The sequence below is a fragment of the Meriones unguiculatus genome, chromosome 20 (genome assembly GCF_030254825.1).
Source record: "Meriones unguiculatus strain TT.TT164.6M chromosome 20, Bangor_MerUng_6.1, whole genome shotgun sequence".
Taxonomy (NCBI): Eukaryota; Metazoa; Chordata; class Mammalia; order Rodentia; family Muridae; genus Meriones; species Meriones unguiculatus.
This window is the reverse complement of record NC_083367.1, coordinates 66,651,887-66,673,663: the sequence shown is the minus strand read 5'-3', so window position 1 is coordinate 66,673,663 and position 21,777 is coordinate 66,651,887. Positions and strand designations below refer to the sequence as shown.

At 43.2% G+C, this 21,777-nt stretch overlaps 2 long non-coding RNA genes across 3 annotated transcripts; both read left to right on the top strand.

The window, feature by feature from the left end:
- Nucleotides 1-11: 11 nt before the first annotated feature.
- Nucleotides 12-7,327, top strand: LOC132649527 (uncharacterized). 2 transcript variants are annotated; one of them, XR_009588006.1, is made up of 4 exons: nucleotides 12-156; nucleotides 3,178-3,382; nucleotides 5,633-5,739; nucleotides 7,222-7,327. It is a non-coding gene; the product is annotated as an uncharacterized LOC132649527 (long non-coding RNA). The 2 variants fall into 2 exon arrangements; XR_009588005.1 differs by having other exon boundaries at nucleotides 7,202-7,327.
- A 1,851-nt stretch (nucleotides 7,328-9,178) lies between these two features.
- On the top strand, nucleotides 9,179-15,718 carry LOC132649507 (uncharacterized). Its single transcript, XR_009587965.1, has 2 exons — nucleotides 9,179-10,354; nucleotides 14,014-15,718. It is a non-coding gene; the product is annotated as an uncharacterized LOC132649507 (long non-coding RNA).
- The last annotated feature ends 6,059 nt before the right edge of the window (nucleotides 15,719-21,777 follow it).

Sequence of the window (21,777 nt, the reverse complement as noted above, 5' to 3'; positions counted from 1 at the left end):
CGCCTCCGACGAGGGGGAGGAAAGCCCTTTCCACACTGCAAGCCTCAATTTGGAAGCAGAGCACCGGTCTGGGGAAAACCCTATACCTGGTGTTTACCTGCCTCCGGCCCTCCCTGCTCTACCTCCCACATACACGCACAGACTCTCTGGCCCGCGGTGAGTCTCCTTTCAATTACAGTTACTGATTTCCCTCTTTCCCTTGGCGGCTGTTAACCCTATCCAGGCCAGGGGCTGCTTGGTACTTCAGGTAGACTGAGCTGGATCTGTTCCACTTCCTACTACCTAGCTTCCGGCGTGAAAGAGTGGTTGGCGTTTATTCATTCAGTAAATACCCACAGATGCTTCTTGTGCGCCCGCCACTGCGTTCGTACTTGCTGTGTTGGGATACGCGCTGTGTAGTGCACGTGAGAATCACGGCTAGCACCCAGCTGTCTGTTGGATAGTGTGCTGGGTGCAGCCCTCCTGCGCAATTCATCCATACGGTAGAGAGGTGCAAGTATCAAAAATAGCCATCTTTTTAATCGAAAGTAATTAGCCAGCCCAGAAACTTCGCAAAGGCCATGAGAAGACTCCTGGTGGAGGAGTTGCGTTCTTTTTAGAAATGATCTTTGACACATGTCTCTCTCCTTAGCCATCTTTATGGCCACAAGAGTGGAGAACTTTCTTGACCTTTGCTCAGTGGGAACTGTCCGACGTTTTCGACAATCGCTGTAGGATTAGGATGACCAAGCAAGTAATTCATCTACAAAACAGGGCTGCCAATGAAAGGAGGCACAGCAATAACCGGGTTGACATGATATGAATCAGGCTGTATAACCCCTGGAATCATAAAGAGAATGAAATGCTAATGAATTCGCTGTAGAATTTTACTTGTTTTGACACTGTTCTCTGGTTGCTTCACATTTATTGCATTGGAACATTAGAAGTTGGAATTCCAGAGTCCAGTTTGAAGAATTTCATCCCACAGATAACACAACCTACGCTCAGCACATAAGCAGAATATGCAGAGAAAGCCAAGTTAAAATCTCCAACCTGAAAAACCAATTAACTATCTAAATGAATTAGCGATTTGTTTACCCTTCCAGTCCTGCAGGCTAATTACTATGTAAATAAGGCCTTCTACCTTAATTACAGCTGTTAGTGTGTGAAAGTTCTAGGGTGCGCTCACTGCCTGCCGAAAGTTTGCCATATCAAAGAGGTGGGATCAGTACTTCAGAAATCGTTGTGTATGGGGAAAAAAATGATTATTCATGGATTCGCCACCCTTCTTTCTGCTTGTGCCTGGTGGCCTTGGTGCTTTGTACCTGCCCTCTTCTGCTCCTGCACCCTTCCTCCTTACCACCTTGATTCTCGCCAGGGTTCCTCCCACACAGCCAGGAACTGAACAAACCCCCTTTTGATTCGCTCCGGTGTGTCACAGAGCTGCATGGACCCATTCTTCTGTACTGCCCTCTCCTCTCCTTTCTCTGTGGGCCTCCCTGCATGCTTAGGTCAATCATTCCATCAGCAAAATATGTTGTGAATGCTTGTAACATAGTGAACTGAGTACGAAGGTTAAAAACTCACAGCTAGAGGCTTGTGGGCATCATGGGACTTTCCCAGGGCAGGTTTTCTTGTGTTGCCTTTAGTCAGGAAACAAAGCCCAGAGGGAACAGGGGGACCAGACACGGGAGTTGAAGAATCAATTTCACGTTAACAATTTAAGTCTATTCTAAATGTATTGTTATCTTTATTTGAGAAGTAGGGACTAAGCACTTTGGAAACATAGTTATTACTGTAACTACTGGATAAACACAGGATTAAAAGACCTCAAACCCTTTCCTAGTTCAAAACACTCCCTGTAATGAAAGAAATAGGATCCTTCTTTTGGTGGTTATTTTCCTCTCATGATGCTTCTTTTCCAGACTATCTTCAGAACATTTAGAATTATTTAATTTCTTCCTACGTATAAACTGTCTTGGTTGTTTGTCTTTTAGCTTGAAAGACAGCAAATAATCCTGCACATTTCCACCTGAGAAATCCTATAGTGGGGCAAATGTTCTTATCTATGACATCACCTGGCTGCAAAGTCATCAGCTAACGCAATTACCCAGGCTGCCGCTGAGCTGTCTCCCACTCAGTTCCAATGGGCCTGGATTCTTCACAGCACAGTAATGAAATTATCTCCCTAAATACACATGCGTCCCATCAGATAATCCAGGGGGTAAAGTTCCCAACAGTTTTTTCATTGAAATAAATGCACCCTTACTTGTTTGAAATCTTTTGATCATCTGGGAACCTTAATGATGTCATGCTAAAGACAGCAGGAGAGCTAATGTTGGGCTCTCTCTCACTCCTACCCATATCTCACAGGCCAATGTCAATTGCACGAAGACTCAAAGCCTCTGTTGCTTATTGGTTCTTACTAGTTTCTTATTTACTTTTTGGCGTTGGAGATGGAAACTAGGGCTTCATAAATGCTAGTGAATACTTTACCATTAATCTGTATCTCCAAGCTTCTTTTGAGTTTTTTTTATTTTTAGGAAGCTCGGATGAAGTTGCCCAGGCTGACCTTGAACTTGGTGTGTAACCCTCATAAGCCTAAAACTTCTTATCCTTTGCCTCAGACTCCAAACTAGCAGCTATTGCCGGGGTAGACTACACACGCTCTCGTTGACTTATCTTGCTTAGGAGGAAACCAGGGCCTTGTGCCTGCTGCTCAACTGCTCATCCCTGTCTCCACTGTCTGACGTCATGCTCAGAAGAGCTGAGCCTGAGAAGAAACACTGGCTGCTGTAACTGAATTTCAAGGATCGAGCGCAGCGGTGCCCACTCCCTAGCGCTGCAGCCTGTAACACAGCTCCTCACGTTGTGGCGACCCCAACCATAGCATTGTCTTGTCACTACTTCATGACTGTCATTGTGCTGCTGTTATGAATGATATCGTAAATAATCCGATATGCAGGGCCCCAAAGGGGTCATGACCCACATGTAGAGAAACATGGATCTAAAGGCGGATTTTGGAAGAGTTGCTACATGAAGCAATGCCTGCAAATAGTTACGTCTCTTACCCTCGGGTGCTAAAGCAGCTCACAGGGAGTGCATTGGATAGACAAGGAATAGTCAGTCCCATAACCACACACACACACACACACACACACACACACACTCCTTGATGGATGATATTTTCTTTTGCAGCTATCGGTTGCAGCGCATCTAAAAAGAACCAAAGGCCATCACCACCAGTTGTTCCTCCAGCTCCGTGTAACTTCGCAGGACTCGTAATCTCTAGACAAGTAAATATGACACCGTCAGTTTCTGATTCAATGATCCTTGTTCCAAACACAAGTTCCATGCGGATAGTGACGACAAGGTCATTGTGAGAGAAAGCATGGAGACCACTGTAAGTCTCTTTTAAAAATTAAATTATTCCAAATAAATCTTGCACATTGAAAACAAAACGCAGATTTGAATGTCATAATTCCCTACTGGTAACAAGACAGACAAAAATAATCGTTTCTGCACTGCTCCGTATTTTTCTTATTTGATTTGGTTTAACAGAAATATTTGATGGGACAATTTCAAGTGGAAGGGAAACCAGGCCTGGCCGAGTACTCTGTTAATCCCAGCACCAATCACTGTTTTCCTGCAGAAGTCAGGTGACCCCACAGGTAGCTGAGATGGTCTCAGTGGATAGGTCTTACATCTGCCGGGGCCAAGCCAGCCAAATGGTGGCTGAACGCCACATCCAGCTCATGAGCGATGGTGACAGAAACCACCGACAGTCAACAGCTGTAACATTTCATTCGGAAAAGCCCAGGGTTGAGTCTTTTTTCTATTTTAAGTCCCACGTAAGTTCTGCTCCTAGTAGCCGAGGCGCGGGGCTATGGGCATTCCTTGTCTGTCTTCTTCCCCTTCTCTGAGCCTCAGTCAGGAAGAAGCTGCTGAAGCAGGTGGGGGGAGGGGAGAGCCCAGGACCTGGGGACCTCAGTTTATAAGCCCGTGGAAAGTCCTTTAGAGACAGATGGAAGCGGAGGCCCCTGAGTGCCAGCCAGGAAATCCTCCTGCCCAGGGTGGAGAGAAGCAGGGACTGGACCCGAACAGCCAGGCCTCACTTCTGCCAGTACCAAGCATGCCCCCTCTACATGTCACAGACCTGCCAGCCAAAGCACGGTAAGAGCAAGAGGTGCCAGCAGCGCTGGCCGCACCAGAGGGGACCCAGGCAAGCCAACTGCAAAGTCTGGTTGGCCTGATGTCCTCCTCACTCTTCCTGTCCATGTCTTTTGATTACATGGCTTCATCTGTAAGGTACAGGCCTAAAAGGTCCTATTACCAAGAAAATTCATTTTGGGAAGGAACTGAGGTCCTAACTAGTTTTCATATCCCGCCATTTCAACCAACATATAGCCATCTGTGTAACCCTGAGAAGGTCAGGATTTGGGTCCTAAGGAATAAGGGTTTGGTCCTTCTCAGCCAAGTGTGGTAGCACACGCCTTAAATTATGGCACTCGGGTGGCAGAGGCAAACATATCTTTGTGAATTCGAGGCCATCCTTGTCTACATAGTGAGTTCCAGGATGGCCAGAGATATTAGAGAGACCCCATCTCAAACAAACAAAAAAACAAACAAAATTTCATTTTTTTAATGATTTATTTAACTTTATTTTATGTATGTTAGCGTGAAGGTGTCAGATCCCTTGGAATGGGCATTACAGACAGTTGTAAGCTGTCATGTGAGTGCTGGGAATTGAACCCCGGGTCCTTTGGAAGAGCAGACAATGCTTTTAACCACTGAGCCATCTCTCCAGTCCCAAACAAAAATTTTTTTTGTCTTAAATTTCTGTGTTCTAGCAGTTGCTGAGGGACAGATTTTCAAATAAAAGCCTGCAGCGATTTCTTTCTGGCTCTACACATCTATTTACATAACTTAGCAGGGTTTTGTTAATTCACTCGCTGAGTCAGTTCAGAATGCATTGGCTTTAAAAATAGGAAATGCTGCAGTGATAAGGAAAGTCATGCGTTCATATGTGTGTATGTGTGTGCATGTTCGTGTGTGCTCCTGTTCACATGTGTGCATGCATATGGAGCTCATATGCCAGCATCAGGTGTCATTCTTATGTGTTTCTTTGTCTCTTTGATTGTTTGCTTACTCGCAGATAGGATCTCTCACTGGCTTAGAATTCACCATGCAGGCCAGCAAGCCACAGATTCCTCCTGCCTCTGCCTCACCAGTCTGGGATTACGTCCACCACCACATCTGAATTTTTCTGATCTGGGTTCTGGGATCCTACTCAGGTCCTCTTGCTTTCAAAACAAGAGCTTTAATAGTAGACGTCTCCAATCAGCTCCAGAATGCTGTATGTTTTTGTGGGTTTTTTTCAGTGAGGATTGTACACGAGCCTTACAAATGCTAGACAGATCACCACCCTGTGTCCCAGGTGCCCCCTTATCCCAATTAGAGTTTAACACAAAATGAAGATATTCAAATATCAGAACTATCAAAATTGCAATTATCACAGTTCATACTTTGATTATCAAATTGAGAACTCCACTTCTATCAGCATAAATTTAAAAAAAAAAAAGAAGTATTAAGTACACAGAGAAACTCACTCTCATCATTAGTCATCAGATGTGAACTTGCTTTTCATTTGCAGGTCTGGCTCCCTCATTAATTATCAGCATCACTGGATGAGCCAAGAGATGTTCAGAAAGCTGGCAAAGTGCCTTTGTGGATGTGTCTGTGTGATGTCTCTGGAAGAAGGTAATGTTAGAATCGGTGGACTAAGCAGAGGTGCTCCCTCACTGACCTACCAGGAATCGCATGCTCCACTGAGGGCCTGGGTAGAACAGGAAGACAGAAGAAGGCTACATTTCCCTCAGTAATCAAGAGCCCCTATCAGCCCTTACTTTTGCCGTCCTTGTCAGCCTAGCTGTCAATTCGCACTTGGGTCTTATATGTAAGCAACGCTGAACTTCCCACCAATGCAACAAACAAACAAACAAACAAACAAACAAACCCCTGTCCGTCCCACCTCATCTTGTTAGCATAGGGTTCCACCCAGAGATTCTTATTCTTTAGAGTAGATTTAGGGAAAAGGTTGTTCTTCACACATAGCTGCCGCAGGGTGAAGTTTATCTGATTATCTTTAATACACTTTTCTAATTTCTTTCTTAGTACTAGATTCTACAGTTACTTTTTTTGAAATGGGTATAATCCAAAGAATGGTTTTATCTTCAGTTACTAATTAATACACTAAGAAACTAAAAGGCATTCCCTTCTAAGAAAAGAGATCCTTGTGTCCTTAATCAACGCCTATTATCATCAAAGGTTCGGAGATAAAGTCCTGGTCAATCCCTAGCCAAGCCGTCATACTTTTACAGAGTCCCTTGTTGAAAGGTGGCAGCACACACCTTTAACGGCACTCAGGAGGTGGAGGCAGGTGAATTTGAGACCAGCCTGGTCTACAGAGCAAATTTCAGGACAGCCAGGGATGCCCTGCTCAAAAAAAAAAAAAAAAAAAAGATTGCCCAAAGGGAAGCCAGTCAGGGAAACAAGGTGAACTTGCTAAGCTTCAGATTCAGCATTTCATTCATGAGGAGGTCAGCCTGGTAACTGTCAACATGTATGGGGCCCGCGAGTCGGATCTCTCTGCCCTTCTACTCATGTATACAAGTGTCTCAGCAAGCAGCCCGAGAACACACTTTTTCCCTCATTTATTTATCTTATTTTATCCTCTGAGAAACCATACATTGTCTCCTGCCCGTTTTCTGGGCTAAAATGTAGCCGACCACAATTTTAGATTTTCAGTACATTTTAGAACATTTTTCTGCCAACAATCTAGACAGAATTTTTTTGTGTAGCTATTTCCTCTTGATTGAAACATTCCCTCCTGGAAGATGAAGAATGGAGAGGACTCAGGAAGGTGAGGAAGCCTGCAGGGCTCAGGAGGCTCATTAAACTTAGGAAGGAAGCTCAGAATGTGAAAATATTCCCAAGCCCCCTTCCCCCGTTAAGCAAGCAGTAATGATCATCGGTGGAGAGAGGACTGTGTAGGTGAACTGCTTTCAAGTTGGGTAGGGGCACAGCTGTCCCTGGGGTGGATCTTTCAGTGACACAGCTAGCTGGCTTTGAGTCACTGTGCTCCTGAAGGTGACCTCAATAAGCTCACTGGCTCACCAAGATACACGTGGGTGAAGCAGATTCTCTGTCACTGGTGTCCTAGGGACATCCATGTCTTTCCAGGAAACGCTGCACAATGTGTTTCCACACTTTGAAGCTACACTTTCAAGACCACAGAAGATACACTACCAAAATCCTCTGCTTTGGAAACCACAGGAGACTTTTATAAAAAACTGTATGTATTTATCCTATTCAATATACTGTCTTGATATGTTTTGAATGGTACACTAGCTAAATCAAAGTATGCAAGGATTTTATTGTAACCATAAATTAATTGTATAATTTCAGAAAATGAATCATGGTCAATACAAATGTGAATTAATGATGTGTGCTTATACTCACCAGCTTGCTCAGAAATTTAAAAAAATACATATCAAGTGGTTTCATTAAGGCACTCTAACTTGGTTGTATACTAGCAACCAAAGTGAAAGCAAGAGAAAAGCTCAGGCTCATGCTTTGCTGGGTTGTTATTCAGCCCAAGACCACCTGCCTAGAGATGGTGCCTGCCATGGTGAGCTGAGTCCTCCTGTATCAATTCCCAATCAAGACATTCCCCAGACCCAAACATGCCCACAAGCCAACCTGTTCTCGGCAATTCCTCAGTCCAGGTTCTCTTCTCAGATGCCCAAGCTGTGTCAAGCTGACCAATAAAGCTAACTAGAAGACAGAGCTCACTTTGACCTCTCCAAAGCAGATCATTTCATTTGTTTTTAAGCATATCAAGGTAATTAATGTAATTCTGAAATATACAAATATGTTCATAGCTGAATGTGCTGGTATACATCTATAGTCCCAGCACTCAGTAGGATGAGACAGGAGAATCATAAGTTCTAAATTAGCCGGCTGTCTATCAAGATCCTGTCTCAAACACACACACACACACACACACACACACACACACACACACACACACCAGAGTGCAGACAAAACTCCATAACAGTCTGGCATGGAAAGAGGGACTGAAAGGTCTCTCAACTGTACTGATAACTGGAAAATGCAAAGAGACTCTGCTATGAGCATACTGTGATAAGTCTGGACTGGTCAAAATAAACCATGTAGCTACACTTCAACACGGTCAAGGCCATAGAGATGGGACAGGGAGATGCCTTTGTCCCTAAGCTTTCTTATTTGCATCCAAGAACCCAGTCAATGGATCTAATTATTTTCCACCATGTCCAGCTGAAAACCTTCTCTGCTAAATTGGTTCTTTATTCGGTAATATAATTTTCTCTGTGTTTGTCTGTGGCCGTTATTGTGTCTTCTACTTTCTTTGCATTCATGGGACCCTGAAGAACACTGCTCTGTAAGTGCTTACAGTATATTTTGTCATTCAAGTCTAAAGCAGCTTTTAAAGGCCCATGGTTGTCTCCTTATCCATCCAACAAAGAGTTGAATGTCTACCACCATCCCCTATTGTACAAGAGGCGGCAATAAAACACCATTTATATGAGATAGGTATTATAGAGATAGATTATATGTTTTCTAAAATAAAATGTAACCTGCTTAAAAAATGTTACTTCAGTACTCTGGGCCATTACACTAGTCCTACGGTAAGTGACTGAAGAGGTCATATGTGAATACACTGTCAGAGATTAGCAAACTATACATGCGCCAGTAAATACATTAGAAGGAGGAAAAGTAATGCCAGGTCTTGTTCGGGATGCTTGAGCTAAAACCAGATTGGCTGACATACCACTAAGAAAACAGTCCTAGAAAGTAGTAAACAAACAAGAGAGTGAATGGAGAAAATGAGAGTGTACGAGTGAGTGAGAAACTGAAAACTAAGAACTAATCATGGGAGCCATCCAATCTTGAAAATGACAGGCAAGTTCCATATGAACTATTGCTGCCCATGGTGATAAAGAATGAGCTGATAGCCTTATGTTCAGAGGAGGTGACAGCGTGGAGGAGGCCATGGATATGTATGCGGTGTGATGGGATTTGTCAAGAAACAGCTGCATTTGCCCTTTGGTCAGTAATTTCAAAAACTAAAATTAAAAAAAAAAAAAAGAAAGAGTCATGAGCCAGGTTCAGATAAACCTCAAAAAAAAAAAAATGCTGCTGAGAAGAAAAATATAGTCTCATAAGTTATCTTTGCCATCTAACTCTCCCCTAGCCCAAGAAGACTACCATTCTCTACTCTGTTGTAGTGAACATTGTTGATAGGCATTGTTCATGGACTTATGCGATAGATAGATAGATAGATAGATAGATAGATAGATAGATAGATAGATAGATAGATACAGAGATAGATACAGAGATAGATACAGAGATAGATACAGAGATAGATACAGAGATAGATAGATGATAGATGATATAAACACATAGGTAGAGATAGATATATGATTCATAGATAGATGATATGTAAAAATTATCTATATGCAATATAATTTTTCACATTAAATAAGTATCTTATTAAAACTTTAAAATGAGGGAGGGAAGTCTAACGTTAACCCACACATTTTCTTTTCCTCAGAATCACCCTTCTGTGAGGAACAGAGGTGCCTACACTCCGGCTCTGCTCAGTCGTTGACTGAACTTTCCAGGGGAGAATTCCTTCCCTGGCATGAAGCAGGCTGCATTAGCCAAAGAAAGCTGTCAGACAGACAGAGGCTGCTACTGGCAGTAGGTCACAGAGCTGGCTCCCTATGAGAGGGCAAGGCTGAGAAAAGGGAAGGGCAGTGTTTACCCCAGTTACTAATTACATGTGCCATGTTATAGAACACACTGCCACCTGGCACACCGAGTGGGGCCCCCAAGGCCCTTCTCTGGATTTGACCCTCCCTATGGGACAAAAAGCACCTAAGGACCTAATAGGAGGGGCCCTCTTGGAACCCAGGCAAGCCTTCTAGACTCTGTGCCAAGTAGCTGGAACCTTGGAACATCTCAATTAAAGATATGCCGAAGTCCTGACCCCCTCAGGGGCAATGCCTCAGCCTGTGACCTTATTTCGAAACAGTAAAATACAACCAGGTGAAAATGAGATCAGGGTGAACCCTAATCCAAGATGAACAATGTTCTAATCTTTAAAAAAGTAAGTTTGAACACAAAAAACAGATAATGGAAGGAGGATAGCAAAAAACAGCCAGAGAGAAATTGTTCATCTCTAAGCCAAGAAGAGCATCCTTGAGACCCCAGCAGGAACTGAGACGTGGACACCCTGATGTGGATGTTCAGCCTTCAGAACCATCAAGTGGTAAGTCTGCTGTTCAATTCACTCAATTTGTGCTCATTATCTCGACAGACTTAGCCAAATAATTCACTGTTCAATAGCCCCCAAGTTTGCACCCAGTGCCTAGATGGGCCTCCTCCCACAGGAAAGGAGGACTCCCCCCGCCCCGTTCCAACATGTGGTGTATGTCAGAGAAGAGCTGAGCTCCAGTGTCCACATAGTTCTATCAAAACCCTCATGGAATGGCACTAGATGTGAAGATAAAACATGGGTATAAGTCCTAAGCTTAAGGCTACTAACACTCCAAAACTATCCTCAACAGTCAAGGAAGCCTACATCCAAACCCCATGTCCCGAAGCAGTTTGTTGTCTTATTTTTATTTTATTTTATTTTATTTTATTTTATTTTATTTTATTTTATTTTAAAGTGGTTACGGGAAAACACTCAAAACGAATGTAAAACTTGATGAACTATTACAGGCAAATAGCTTTGAAGCCACACAAGGAAGAGAACTTTACCAAAAAGTTCCCTGAGATCTTTCGTTATGCCCTATCCTGACCCCAGCGCCCTCTCTTCAGAGCATGCTCAGACCCAGAGTGATGCTCTCTTTGTTTTCATGTGGCTGATCATCAGAGCTCATCTCTATGAACGCATAGTTACATCTTGTCTATTTTTTTCCACCTTATACATCTTTGGATCTACAATTTCCAGTCTTTGCCTTTGCCTTTCTTTTTAAAATTCTATCTATCTATCTATCTATGTATCTATCTATCTATCTATCTATGTATCTATCTATCTATCTATCTATCTATCTATCTATGTATCTATGTATCTATCTATCTATCTATCTGTTTATTGTGCACATATAAGTGACTGTGTTTGGGCATGCACATGTCATAGAGTTCAAAGAATAATTTGGAAGAATTAGTTCCAATCTCTCCTACTGTGTAGATCCCTAGGATCAAAATTGGGTTATTATCATGGCAGATCATCTTCACCCTATTGGCTGTCTTGCCAGGCCCTGCCTTCTTTCATCTTACAGCTCACCTGTGTCCCACAGTTTGGGTGCTGCTGCGTAGTGGCAGCAAAGTTTTAAATACTCCCCTCTCCTCCACATTTTCTAAAATAATCAATTTTAACTTGAAACCTCATTAGACTCAGACCTGTTCTGTTCTTAATGTTGAGTGTGGTCAATAATTTAAGAACACTACGCAAAGATAAAAATGAAAACAAGGGATGGGGAAATGGTTCAGTTGGTAAAGTGCCTGTGATGCAAGCATGAAGACCTGAGTTCACATCTTCAGTGCCACAAAAAATGTCCAGCATGATAATGCAAGCCTGTAATCTCAGCCCTGTTGGGCTAGGATAGGAAGATCCCAGTCAAGCTAAACTGGCAAGCTCCAGCTTCAGAAAACAAACAAACAAACAAAAACCTTGTCTCAAAATTTTAGATGAAGAGAGACTTGGGAAAATACCAGATGTCAATCTCTGGCCTTCATGTATATCTACATACACACACACAAGCACATATTCACACATATATCACATGCAGAAACACACAGAGGAAAAAAATGTTAATTTCAAACAGCCAAAGACAAATCAATCTGTTAAGCTTGATTTCATATCCTCCAAAACCCATATGTGGAACCGCCTCTCACAGTCCCTGTAAATGGACTTCATTTGGAAATAAGGTTTTACAGAGATAGTCAGTGATATGGTCAGCTAGACCAGCTACCCAGCAAATCCCAGCACTCCATCCATCTGTCTCTCCCCACCCCACCCCCCCGCACCTGAACTAGAGGTACGTGGGTGATGGGGGTTCAAACTCAGGTCCCCGGGCTTTCACAGCAAGAGCTCTACCGAACAGATGAATCTCCCCAGCCCCAAAGCTTCTTCTCCCCCACTATCTAAATGTTTTATTTCAATTTCTGCTGGGACTCCCTCCTGGCCTGCTAGTATGCATACTTCTTGTCTGGCTTGGTTTCTGGATTTTTTTCAAGTCATCAGTGGTCATCCTGCCAAAGGGAATTACGTTCCTCATTTTCTCCAGCTGCTTCTCATATTCCTGGATCCTGGCTTGGGATCCAGACACAAATTCAGCACCATTTTTCACGTCTTCCTTCCCTTCATTGTTCACCAGGGCCCTTTATTTATCTTCGGGCACAGGAATCTTTGGGGCTTTATTCTTCTTTTCAAAATCATCCACCAAGCTGGCCTTGGCTACATTGGCCTTGTTTAAGCCCAGTCAATCGCTGGTGGTTTCTCAGGCAGATTAGCCAACCCAGTGTGGAGGGCCTCATTCCAGGACTTCAGGGAGTATGCAATTGTCTTTCAGTTTTTGGGGTATAATCTCCCCAAAAGCTACCCAATCAATGGTTTTTAGAGCAAGTTACATTCAGCCATTTTGGAATCCTTCACAGGACATGTCTCAGACAGCAAGGAACAGAAGAGAAAACCTAAGTGATTAGACTTAAAATAAGAATATGCCTAACAACATCGTCACCAAAAGGCAGATGTACAGCATTCTTTATAAATCAGCATTTGCAGCGACTAAATGTGACCATGCTTATTAAGTGATAACCTCTTTGGGTTCTGTTAAACCTTGGCATGATGATTCTATGTGACACCAAATCTGATTTGAGGACTCATTGGTCCCTAAGACCTGTCCGGGAGCTTCATATGGTCAGAATTATTTTCAGTGATACTTGTCCTTCTATCAGTAGAACTTCCCAGCATCTTCTATTGTACCAGATATAAGACACTCGCATAAGCATGAAACAGTACCCCTCTTCTTATAACCTTTTTTTGTGAGATATGTTTTTTTTTTTTAATATATTATTTCAGGTTCGGGCGATGGCTCAGTCAGTAAAATGCCTGCTGCACAAACATGGACCTGAGTTCAAATCCCCAATACCACTTAAGTGCTAATGCTGTGGCTCATGTCTGTAACCCCAATGTCTGGGGGGTGCGAGCAAATATCCAGAACTTACTTATAAAGCAACCCAGCCGAACTGATGAGCTCCGGATTCATTGGGAAATGCTGTCTCAAAAATAAGGTGGAGAGCCATGGAGGAAGACCTCTGACAGTGGCCTCTGGCCTCACCTACTGGTACCTGCACACCCACACGCATGCACCCACGTGAATACATTCCTGCCTCCCACACAAACATGTTATTTCTGTTACCATTACAGCTATTTTAACATACCTTAAGAATTTCGTAATTTTCTCAGTTTTAGTGTTTGTCTGGGATAATATTGACAGCTGTAATTCATATACACCCATCCAAAAGCTGTCTGGGTCCTCCATCAGTTTTAAGAACATAGCGACCTCGCCGAGCTAAACACCGAAAACCTGATGTTATGACGTGTAGACCTGTGTCACCTTGGCTTTTCCTTCGCTGGAAACCACACAGCAAGAACAAAAAGCAAGGGGAGGGAGAAGTGCCGCCAAAGAGCAACTGCCCTCTAACATCTGTTCTAAAAACAACGGATTTCCAGCCCATGCTCTAGAGTGCTGTTTGAGTTTAAGATCGGGAAAGAACAAAATTAACAGAAGCAGGTCAATATTTAATCATTTATGGTAGATATTTTACAGGCAACGTTAAGATAAAATCGACAGAACTTAGAACCCAGCTATTTGAAGTGAAAGAAAGCTAATTGGAATTTTTTTTTCTTTTTTAAAGAGAGAGTGCTTGATGCCAGATGCCGCAGAGTTGAAGGATTTCTGAGCCCTCCACATTCTTTATAAACAGAGCTGGAAGACATGACTAGACGGAATGCCAAAAAATTGGATAGAACTTCTCCCAAGTTTTCTAACTTGCAGTTTGCCATTCTTAAGATAAAAACAGCCCCTTAAAGAGCCCAGGTGCCCGTTGTCTGTGGCTTGTAACCGCTCATAGGTAAACAGATTGAGGACACCTAAGCGTGAAAGATGCGCCTGTGGGCCTGGCCTCCCCTCTTCCCTTTTCTGCCTCTCACTCTCAGCACCTTCTTCTCCAGCCCTCTTCCCATTACTACCCTGAGCTCACTACTGTCCCTCACCCCAGCCTTCCCTTGTCTCCTAACTGAGCCAGGGTCCGGTTTAACCGCTACGCAGCACAAAGGCCTAAACTGTACCACAAACAGCTTCTCACTGGCCATCAATTCACTCATTCATAAATGGGGTTGACAACATACCCTCCCCACAAGGCAGTTAGCATTGACTAAGAGCACTCTCTAGAAACTTCATAGCTCCAGGCAAAATTTCTTCTACATTCTACATCAGTCTGGACTGTTAGCCTATGGCAGGTAGGTGTGTCAGGGGGCCCCTGGCATCCTGTGTCCAGGGGAGGAACTCAGCTTTGGGTCAGTGGTTGGAAGTGTCAGGCTGAGGGCTGTTCCGTTTGTGGCCAGCTCTCTCCTTCCTCATTCTCATTCACAAGCACACCCGGCCACAGCTCAAGGAGTCTGGGAGGCAACTCCCAGCTTCATGGAACCTTGGATTCCTATATGGCCATCCCTGAACTTTGGCTTCCTACTGCTTTTCAGCATAAGATTGGTAGCTTCTAATACAACTGTGTTGGTGCACAAGAGCAGAGCCCAGGCTCAGCATATGTGCGGGACGGTAAGAGGATCTCAAATGCCCTGTGAAGAAATGCACTGAGACCAGCGGAAGGCCATGGGATTGGAGGTAAAGACAATGACAAAAAGGAATGGCAAATTTCAAAGGGAACCTTCTCATCTGATTCAAAGTACACTGAAGACAGGAATAAGGAATCATCTGTGGGACTTTCTTATAGAAATATGATAATTATGGCCACTTATGTAAAAAGCTAAACATTTTTGCCTAACTACTGTGTACCTCTGCAACCGACATTCTGCTTACTGGACAGTGTAAGCTCACTCTTGCTCAGCTGGTGCTCATGGCACCTACGACCCTGCTGACTGTCAGCTCCCTGTCCCCAGTAATACTAAGACAGACTCTGATACAACCTCTGCAAGGTAGGGTGTGTGTGTGTCTGTGTATGTATATGTGTGCATGTACATATAGCTATGTGTATGTATATATGCATCCTGTGTGTCCATGTATGTACACGTATGTGAATGTGTCTGTATGGCTACCTATATGTGTATGTATATTTGTGTCTGGGTGTGCTTGTATCTCTATGTCTATATGTGTGTCTCTGTATGTGTGTGTATGTCTGTCTGTCTCTGTCTTCATGTGTATCCATCTCCCTATGCATCCTCCATCTTTGGTAGAGCTGTATTGGTGGAGGGAGGGGAAAAGGTGGTTCATTTTAAATGGCTGTTCAGGATGATGGACTCTGGATGTGCATATGCTGACAGGAATGTGAACAAATTTTAAAACTCTCTTCTAATGGATAAGTAAACAAAACAATGATGAAAGATATTTCCTCCCTAATAATTCATGTGACATATTAAAAGCTAGAAGGAATTCAAAATTAAATAAAGCCCAGCCCTAATTACAAAGACATGACAACACAGGACAAGGAGCCTGCAGCTGGGAACACTCCAGATCTGGGGTAAGAGACATCAGGCCTTCACGGGGTTCACCACGTACTAGAAACTTACACAATAAAGGGCTTTGCATTTGTGTTTTCATTAAAAATCTACGAAGAGAAGGGACAAGGAACAAAGCACAATTAACTCCTTGTCAACTTAACAAATAGATCATTGTTAAGCCATAGCCTTTCCTTTCTTGCTCATCTCTAAGATCACACATGAATATCAACATTACTATATAAACATTCCAAATTTTAAAGTCCCGTGGCCTTCAAAAAATCAAACAATTAAAATTCAGTCTCTTTAAAATATTTAGTCTCCCAAATCCAAGTCTTCGCAAAATTCCAAATTTCTATAAAAATGCAAGGTCTCTCAGCTGTGGGCTCCTATAAAATAAACAATAAGTTAAATACTTTCTTACTCCAAGAGGGAAGAGCCAAGACACAATCACAGTAAAATCAAAGCAAAATCAAACTCCAGCTGTGTCAGTAACTCAATGCCCGATACCTGGGATTCTCTCATCATCTTCTGGGCTCCTCCACAGGAAGTGGGGCGCTTCTCTGGCTCCTCCCTCTACAGCACACACAGCTTGTCTTCTAGGCTCCAGCCGGCTCCACTGCACAGCTGTTGCTGTTCTGATGGCCATGCCCTGGTACTGGCATCTGCAAAATGCTAGTCTCTGTTGGAACGAAGTGGCACTCTCGCCATTAGCCCCTCCTGGGCTCTCTTCATGGTTCTCTCTACAACCCCTTCAGTTTTGGGGATTCAGCTGTGACTGAGGCTGCACCTTCTCCAGTGTCCTCTCCTGGCTTTTCATAGCGACTAGGCTCAGCTGCTCTCCATGATCCTGTCATACCTTTAAAACCAGTACCACCTGACACCACCAAGTTCAGGTGTCGGTACAGGTGCAATCTTGGCCATTTGAACACAGGTTCTATGTGCTGACTCTCAGGAAACACTTTCCAGAAAACTTCACATCAAAGATACTGATCTCTTTTTGATCATCACTAACTTTTTAGTTCCAGCTGACCCAATCAATTGTCTTAGTAAAGCAAATGTTTTACTTTAGTGGTTCTGGTTTCTTGGTAATTGTGGGTGATTCTTCAGCCCAATCTAACCAGAACCACAGATTGTTAACTCAAAATATCCTATAGCCCTGGTAGTCTTTAAGTGACCCTCAAACTTCCCTCTGGAACTTCACAAGCCAGGTTTCCATCATCTTCATGTCTGTCAACATTCTTATCCGCCAAGCTTCCAGACAACAGCTTACCGACCTTTGAACATTCAATGGGTTTTCTAGCCTAAAATTCCAAAATCCTTCCACAATCCTTCCAAAACCAACATAGTGAGGTCTGTTATAGCCATACCCAACTCCTGGTATCAATTTCTGTCCTAGTCTGGGTTACTATTGTTGTGATGAAATGCCATAACCAAAAAAAGCAAGTTGGAGGAAAAGGGGTTTTTTGGCTTAAACTCCTGTACCACAGTCTATCACTGAAGGAAGCCAGAACAGGAACTCTAACAGGGCAGGAACCTGGAGGCAGGAGCTGATGCAGAGACCATGGGGGCTGCAGCTCACTGCCTTGCTCCTCATTGCTCAGGCTGCCTTTGGAGAGAACCCAGAACCACCACCCCGGGGACAGCACCTCCAACAATGGGCTGGACCCTACTCCATCAGTCACTAACTCAGAAAATGCCTTACAGCGGTTCTTATGAAGCATTTTCTCAGTTGAGGTCACCTCCTCTCAGAGGACTCTCTCATATCACATTGACATAAAACTAGCCAACACAGACTGCTTATTTTACAATATGTTATTAACATCTGCTGAACAGATTTAATGACAATCAATTTGAAGTAGAAAATCCTATACTGAGAAATTAATTAAAAGCCGGGCGAAGTGGCACATGCCTGTAATCCCAGCACTTGCGGGAGGCAGAGGCAGGCAGATCTTTGCGAGTTAGAGGCCAGCCTGGTCTACAAAGCTAGTACAGGACAGCCAAGGATAGACAGAAAAGCCCTATCTAGAAAAAAAGCCAAAAAAAAAGTTAATTAAAATAAAAGCTGTCCTGTGCAGTTCTTTGCTTTTCAGTTTTAAATATCAAGGTTCTTTTCCAACCACAAGTTCTTTTATGCCCACCTCTAGCACAGTAGATTGACTCTCATACAATGGCAAATAAAGGGGTGTATGCTGCAACACACATGAATTACAAAACATTCTTTGTGGAGCTGGAGAGATGGCACTGGCTGTTCTTCTAGAGGTCCTGAATTCAGTTCCCAGCAACTGCATGGTGGCCCACAGCCATAGGTCCACTCTTCAGGCCTGCAGGTGTCTATGCAGGCAGAACACTGTATACATAATAAATAAATCTTTAAAAAAATAAAAATAAAGTGTTCTTTGTGAGTAATTAGGAAAGTAAGCACAGGGAATTGGGAGTCAGGAAGGTAGGTAAAGTCAAGAAGAGCTGAGGGCTTCCTGGTAAAGGTCCTGTGCAGATCCTGGAGGGAATGTTGGAGAATGTGGAAAGCTGGTCTCAAAGCTGGCTTCCTTCTTCTTGGGTGGGCAGGAGCCTGGACCAGCTAGAGCAATACTGGCCCCATGAGGCTACACAACCTTGAAAGGGCAGCAGAAAGGCTTAACTCTGTTGAGAAGAACAGACCAGGTTTCTCCAAGCCTTTCCTATCTCAGCATTATGTCCTGCACCTCCCGTACTAGAAACTAGGAGAGCGTCGCTTTCCGCTAGCTCAGGCTCATGAAATGAACAAGCCAACATTCGCCAAGCACCTGTTTTACAAAGCAAGATGGATTTTCTTTAGGTCTTAGAGAAAGAGTCAAGAAAGAACGTCTGGACCTATACAATGTGACAAGGAGTGGCCAGTTGCTAAGGCTAGTGTATATAAGTTGCCCCACAAATATTTTCATTTAGTGTACTCATTTTGTATTAAGTGTAAAAATGCACAGAAGGGACCCTGTAAATGAACATTTTATTATGAGAGGCTGTCATTTAACTGTTCTTTGTCTTCCTTGTCTAGAATTAGCCTTTTTTTTTTTAATGCCTGCAAGAAATTTCCCAGTCCTTCACATACAGACAGCAAGTGTTGAAATTTGAGATTTGATACAATAGTGACGAAAATACCACATCTATTTTTAAGTTAAAAGAATATCGACATCTGGTGCCTTATCCCAGTATTAGATTATAGAAAGAGAAAGACACAGCATACCCCTCACACAAGTGCACCCCCCACACCACACACACCACACATATACACTCACACTTACACACACCATACCACACACAGCCCACACACAGCCCACCCCCACACTCACACACACTATACCACACACATACATACGCCACTCACACACACACACCATACCACACACACATTTAGATAATAATGACTTCTTTCACAACAGCAAAACTTCACATTTGTTATTTTCCACAACATATTTTTTTAATTTCCTGAGAAAAACACAGTGACTTTTCTAACTCCAGTCTTCTGACCCCTGGGCCTCTAGGCTTTCCTTGAATAAGATTCACGCTCCTCCGGGAGCTATTGGTGACGCGTACACTTCCTGTACGGTTTGACAGGCGCATAGAAACACCCCTCCTGTAGAGTCCGCACCAACTCTGTTGGGTGCCACGTTCAAAAACATCTCTTCCGCATCAAAACCTTCTGAGAGAATTTGCACAGTCTTCTCACTAGAGTGAATCAAAGAGAAGTGGCCTTGCAACTCCTGGGAGTGCGCTGGTCTCGTCCTGCTGCCCACCTGGACTGGATGGACGTTAGTTAACATTAGGAAGTCTGAGGATAGACTACAATAAATCCTAACCCCACCTCCCAGTTCTAGTCTGGTCTTTCAGAAGATGCTAAATGTTTTTGACTAGAGGGCTTTCTAGAATTTAAGTGCAAGAGAAATTTAAGTCAGGAGGCACAGCACATGTGTGTAGTGGAACCTGTACAGCATCTCAGCATCTGGGAAGCTGGGGCAGGAGGCTCTTTCTTGAAGATGCCCCAGGCTATACAAAATGCATCAAACCGAAATACGTAAAAAGTCCACATTTAACATATTCATATTCCAGGATGCTAAGTATTGTGCAGTCCATGCTTACTATACATAGACAGACAGACAGACAGACAGACAGACAGACAGATAGATAGATAGGGTGGACTTTCTTTGCTTTAAATAAGCCTTTATTTATTAAAATGATTATCACTCAAAACTCTTATAAGGGCTACTGCCTTTTCCAGATGGGCAGAATGGAGGCTCAAAGAAGCTCAGTGTTTAGTGTAAGGTCCCTGGCGGGGAGAAGCCCCACTGGGGCAGGAGAGCTGGAGAGCACACATGCAGTGACTTCACTGGACCCCTGTGCCTTGTTAACTTACTCGGTTGAGCGAGTGTTGAGCAACTTCCGCATGCCACACTCTCTGCCAGATGTTTCCACACACAGCTTGGCCAGGCCTGGACTTTGGAACGCACACTGTAGTGTAAAGAGTCCGAAAGCACACGGGAGAGGCAGTGAGGAAGAGAGTGAGAACTGTTCAGCTTCTCGGTCGGCCTCCTGGTAACTCTGGTCAGCTGTGCAAGAAGCAACAGCTGCTTCACTCTGGGTTCCAGTTTCCCCGACATCCACACCATCGCTTGCTACTGCCTACGTTTTAACTGTGGCCACCATGAGTTCGTTTATAATTTCCATTTGTGAAAGAGTTTCTTCCAAAAACGAAACTACCAGATGATGTCACAAAATCAACCTGATGTAGGAAGAAAGAGAAGTTAGCTCTTGGTTTCAGAGCCCTGTGACCTGGACACCAGCTGTGGAGTCTCTTTATGGCACCATGCAGACAATGGTGTGGCCTGTGGCCTCTGGGGGCCCAGGACATTCACCAGCTCTCTGCCAATAACAAGTTACCCAGATGGTCTGTAAGTGATCTATCAGGCGCTTTCCCCCCCACAGAAAGGCCAACCCTCCTGTCCTTCTCCCTGCTGTGCTGGGTGAAAAACAAAGTAAAATGCTTCATTCTGTTTTACAGCCAGGGGAAAGAAAGCCAGTCCTGTTGTTTTCACTTTCTTCTTTCTGAAAAAAAAAAAAAAAAAAAAAGCATTCTACAGACATTATATCTCACTGAGACAGGAGCAGATTTCCAATATATTAGGCATTTATAACAGAAAACCACGTTATCTCTTTTTAAGTGGCTTAATCACATTTACAATTGTTTATTAAACTAAAGAAGTAGAAAATTATGTATTACTTATCGGGGTCATAGTTTCACAACTAAAATGCACCTCTTCTTAATAAAATAAACAAGAAGGATGTTCTATCCCCTGGTTAAAACGTGGCCAAAAGTAAGCAGTGATTTAAGACACAGTAACATAGACACTCAGCAGTTAGGTGACATTCCGCAGAAACCATAAGCCCATCTTGTCCAGCACGTGTTCCCAAAGAAAGAGAGCTGTAGGCAAAACCGATCTCTAATCAAAATGAGGGGGACATAATTTGCTTGAAATTTGCCCATTTAATTAATGGCTTGCTCTGAAAACAACAGAACATCTAAGTATGTCTATGTTAAAAATCAAGAAAGAAGCTGAATAAAACCACAGCTTTATCATCTTAGCTGTAAAAGGACATCCAATTCTAATAATGCAATTTTAATTCTGGCTAATTTAGTTGTATAGATTTTGGGTCTGGTTAATTTTGGTGTGTGATGTTCTTATTTACTTTAGGGTTTTTTTTTTAATACTAAAATCTATTTTAAAAAATAGTAAATGCCACTAAAAAACTCTGACCCAAGAATTCTTCAGGTGTCAGCTATATGAAATTCTTTGTTTTCCCATTTGGAGCTTTGGGCTATCTTCTGTTGTCATTGATTCACACTAACCCCAGTTTAAACTAAAAGGTCTGTCTGCAGACTGGCTTTTCTCGGAAGACACCACTGAGAAGCCTCC